A 5,297-nucleotide genomic window follows, 5' to 3' on the forward strand; every position below is an offset into this window, starting at 1 on the left:
AAACAAAGATAATCTATTATCTAGGTTCGAATACCTTCCTATCCTGAAAAATATCGGAGCCATCTACATGCCATATATAATTTGGCCTCATTGAGTGATATGTCCGTTGTATGAACCTCTTCTCAAATTTGTCCCTCGTGGATGCAGTTGTCGCAGCAACCTCATTACCACATCACGTTTCACACGTAGTTTATGTTTTATTGTGTTTTGAGTAAATTTTGTGGTGTTTCCTTTTAATTTTGTTGTGTTTTGCACTTCTCGGCCACCATAGCATTTATATGAGAACCAGTACAAACAAAAAGGCCAACACGATATTCAACTCCATCACACTTTACCCAGTTTGTCAGTTTTACAATGGATTGTGGATCAAGGTTAAGACTTCCTGAAACATCTTCTGTGCAGTTAAGTGTTTCAATTAAACACATTTTGATTGGACCAGACTCTATTCCTTTCAAAAAATGCATTCCCAATGACAGGCAACAGAAAACTGATGTTTCCTTGCAAGTGATACTGTCAAAGTTCTTTACACAATCCTTGAAAAATGTATGTTTGGCTTCGAATCTCATCGTCCAGAAATGAATGAGTGGTCCAATTTTTCAGATGCAACGAGGATAATGGACCATGGAATGGTGTTTTGGGATCAAGTTCTTTGATGGGTGAAGATCTTTGAAGAGTTTGTGATGATTGATGATAAGATGCTTCGGATAAACAGTCATCCTTTCAGTGATAGAGTTACAAAAGCATCAAACGCCAGTGCAAATCATTCTCTGGTACCAGGTCACCAAAGAACAAGGGTATGTTTGTGATCAAACACAAAGTTTGAAATGCATTTAACCCTATTCCGTGTCCTACACAGTCAAGCCTTACATATGTGAACTTGTTTTTCTTTTCCAGATAGCCATAATTGAAAGCATATATTCTATTCCAATAGCCATTGTTTTGAGATATGATGTTCAATCATGTATTTGAAAAGCAATCTGATCTCAAACTGACCAACCCCATCCAAAATATCATGCATGATGTCAACGGCAAAATTTTCTGCAATGTTGAAATATTGCAAGGAGTTCAATATGCAGTTTTCGCTTGATGCCAAATGAGGACGTTAATGTTGGATCGTTTTTCAAAGTAGTAAAATGCTGGTCATTCAAGACTGCTGATCTTAAAGTCAAACGTGGGTCATCCTCTGAGAAAATTGACTGAGCAGCAGATTTATCAATCAAGCAAAATCGACACAAATAATTTGCACTAAATGACTTCAGGAAGTTATTGCCAGTAATTTATGCAAGTGTGCCACAGACAGAAAGTTCTCTCGTCCCTTATGAGGGCTTTCAGTATTTCATAAATAACATATTTTTTAGCATCTTGTGCATTGAATAAGGACATCAGATGGATTTCAATAAAGGTGAATTCATCCGGAGTGGAAGATTCCTTAAAATGAAGTAGAGACAGCCAAGTTTGTGAATACCCTTTTTTGTTCCAAGCGGATTTGCACACTCAAATTCATCAAAGTACAACTGAATCTGGAAAGTCAATTCACCACTTGAAAACAAGGGATGATTTCTGAAGTAAGTTCCATCACAGAAGTCCTCGTATTTATCAGATCTTTAAGATTTTTACATCTCTTTACAAATTACCTTATTTGTGAGAACAAAGTGTTATGAGTATGGGAACATATTTGAATTTGTCATTGACTGGAACTTGCTCATAGTTTCCGGATTTGTTGTTTTGTCTGGTAACATACGTGCTTTCCAACCAACCCAATCTCAAGGCAATTTGCGCATGTGGTCACGAATTTGATCTATTGAATTGTGCATGGGGTTACAAAAAAAAACAACCTTTTTTTCGTGCTGAGGACCACGAAAAAAAAAAAAAAAAAGAATCAGGCTCCAATTGCGGCTCATTCATACGTTATAACGTGGTACTACTGCAATTTATTTGAGCTCCTTCGACCCCTGTTAGATCATTACAGCCACACGATTTCTGATGACTTTTTTGGTTCTTATCCTCACTCCCGTTCCCAAGTGCTATGTTCTGTTTCCCGACAAAGTCACAGAGAAAAACGAGTGCAGACTCATAATATGGATGTGCATTTTATTGGTTTAAATTTATCTGATCCAGTTTAGTGAATGCGCCACATTTTCATGGAAATAAATGAAACTTATTCGCCAGGCACGCATGCGCTCACACGCACGTACGGTCAACTAATTTTTAAACAGGCATTGTCATCGGCAACTATGCTACTGCGTGACGCTCCAAGGACCCCAGGAACAGAAAGACCAGCGGACCTACTTCTTAGCAGGTAAGTTGCACTGCCCCGATGTTAATATAAATTATTTTAGTGCTCCAGCACCGTTGTCGAACCTTGCATTTGTGTCGTGTATCTCTGGTTTCACTTTCGTCTGGTGCCAGTGAAGCGTTGTGAGTTTTTTGAGGTTTTATTTTTTGCGTTGGCCCGTCCTCGCTTCTTCAAGCCTCATTTTGAAGGGAAATAACTTTAGAAGAACTAGGTTAACATAATACGATTTTAGCAAGACTAAGGTTAACCATTTGATTTTGCATGGTTCAGTGAAAGATTGGAGGCTGGGGAAAGCGTTATGTCATTGACGGTCCTAAGATACAATGACTAACGCGTGCATGCATGTGTGTGTTTATTTGTACATGGTCGAGTTCAGGGGTTCTTAACCTTTTTGATCTCGTAGCCCGGGGCCCATTCAAGTAACAGAACTGATCATTACTCTAAATTTCAATTGTGATCAACAACCATATTTAATATCCTCACATGTAAACAAACCAAAACCTTGTGAAATGACATGAAACCATGTGATCATTGTAAATATGTTTGTCACAGAAAAGTCCAACCAGCAGCAGAACCAGGTGCAAGTCATGTTCATCACATTTACTAATAAAAAAAACGTACACAATAGAATTCTGAATAAAATAAATAATTAAACCATGTCTGAATATCATAAAATAAAAATAATATAATTTATTGAAACTCAGAGGAAGATATAAGTTAAGTGTAAATGAAAGTATCGCCATAAAATGTTCTAATTAATTTCAAAACTGCTTCAACAGGTGGTTATGTGAGCAGTTTTTACTGTTGTGGGGGGCATCACTTTATCATTTTTTTGGAACTTCTCCATAGTTGTTAACTATCACAGATTTGCAGCTGTCAAGTCAATTCAGCGACACACTACTGCCGCCATATGTGGCTTATGTATTAAAACTGAGCGTCTCACGGCCCAGAGATGTAAAACAAAAAAAAACATTTAGCGGCCCTCTAGGAGGCACTCGCGGCCCATCCATGGGCCCCGGCCCTATGGTTAAGAATCACTGATCTAGTTGAAGCACCTTTCTATAACTGATGCAAACTTTGTGTCGAGAGGGACAGGTCTTCCAAGACTACCTCAGGACATGTCTAGAACATTGACCTGTGGTGTTTACACTGTGGATGTTTATAGCAAGGTAGAGATAAGGTCAGGAGTTACACTGGTCTTTGTAGTTCAAGAGGAAGCTTCCCAGAGTTCCTAAGAGAAGACGCATGCGAGGGCCACTATGAGGACAGAAAGTGGTGAGGTATGCAGCAGGAGTTAGGGAAGGTTTCAAGTGGATCCTAAGATTTCACCGGGAATGACGTGGTGAGAGGAGCTTTGTAGATGTAGAACAATAAATGTGTGTACATGAGAGAGAGAGGCAGGAGGCCTGGTGAAGGTGAGGGAGCAGAAGAAGTGACAAGTTAAGGTTTCAGAGTCAGTCATGGAGATTGATGGACAGATTAAAAGAAGTGACTAGGAAAGTGCAGTCAGGTTGGACCAGGTGAGGACAGTTGATGCAATTTTTAAATATTCACTATGTTTTTCTCTTTATTTCTCAGGTGGATGCAACAGTTGGTGAAACAGATCTTCTGTCCAAGAAAGCCTTCTGAGGTGATATCACATGTGACTTCTGGAGAGATCTGCTGTTTGTCATCTCAGAGTGTAAAGAAGGGATTTTCTTTTCTGGTCTTTTATGGAATTTGAAAATTCAGGAAAAGTGGTATTGAGGGGCAGGAATGATGAGAACTGTTCTTCTGCCTGCTCCTTTTCCATCTCTGTAAAATTTAAGTTCGAAGAAACGCTGGCTGAATTGTAAGTAATGTAACGAGAATGAAGCCTTGTTATGTAATGGTCTTACAATTTGTCCTGTAAGACATTTGCAATGTGTTAGAGGAGATTGGACATGAACATTCATTTGTTTGTGATGATACTTCATGAAAACAGACCAAGTTGTTCATGACTAGTAATTACTGCACATGTCTTTGTAGATCAACAGCGTGTTCATGTATTTTGGTTTCACTCTGAATAAAACACCTCAAGCTTCCCTGGATGTGTTATTGAGTGGAAAAGCGTTGGTCAGTTTCCTCAAGTGTTGCATCTCACCACTGTTTCAAGACTGAATCCTGTTTCGGGGTCCTCATGTACGTGTCCTCAATGAGCCGACATTATATACACGGCCTCCAGTTGTCCATCACACTGCAGCCGTCGGGATTCCACCCTGGTGTGAGTGTGTTTGCTCTGCCAGCTGATCTGGACCTGGACACCAGCATCACTGTCGTCCACTTCCTAAAAGTTTTGCAATAATTGAAGCACACGTGTCTTTGCTATTTAATGGAACTTAAGTACCTGCCTCAATATTTTGGGGTTGTGATGAAGTAGAGGGTGCTTCATCACTAAAGGACAACAAATTACCATGTCCATCAGAGCCATTGTTAGAGTGGGTCTTGTTTATCAGACACAAACTTTCAAGGGCTGCATGTATCTTGATAAGATACTTCATCCATTCAATCCAGAATAAGTTGAAAATTCCAAGAGATATGGCTGATGGTTACATTAAGAGGCATCTCAATATAAGCAATTAAATACAACTAATGTATCAAAGTGTTGGAAAAGATCATGTCGCTTTTACAAACCTTCTGAAATAAGACCAAATCATCTGCAGCCTCTGCAACACTGATCTTTTTCGGTCGCTTACGTCCAGCTGGCTGAGGAGTAAGCTGATGCAGCAACACAGACTCTTCATGTTTACTTTATAAAGAACATACTGTGGAATTGCACATTTTAATTGGTGAGGTGAGCTTTTTCATAGTTACAACTCACTGGTGTACAGAAATAAAATTGATTGAGGCAGATAAAACCCATAGACATAAGATCAAAACAGGTTCAGGTGTGCTCAAGTCTTAAAGAGAAGAATAGAATAGAAGTCAAAGGTAGTGACTTTGACATATTTGGAATATGGCAACTTGTAGAGTACTACCTGGG

General features: G+C 39.2%; 1 long non-coding RNA gene across 1 annotated transcript; it reads left to right on the plus strand.

Annotated features, from left to right (window-relative positions):
- Positions 1-2,254: 2,254 nt before the first annotated feature.
- On the plus strand, positions 2,255-4,359 carry LOC128768675 (uncharacterized). Its single transcript, XR_008416263.1, has 2 exons — positions 2,255-2,299; positions 3,875-4,359. It is a non-coding gene; the product is annotated as an uncharacterized LOC128768675 (long non-coding RNA).
- Positions 4,360-5,297: the final 938 nt, after the last annotated feature.

This window comes from Synchiropus splendidus, chromosome 12 (assembly GCF_027744825.2).
Source record: "Synchiropus splendidus isolate RoL2022-P1 chromosome 12, RoL_Sspl_1.0, whole genome shotgun sequence".
Lineage (NCBI taxonomy): Eukaryota > Metazoa > Chordata > Actinopteri > Syngnathiformes > Callionymidae > Synchiropus > Synchiropus splendidus.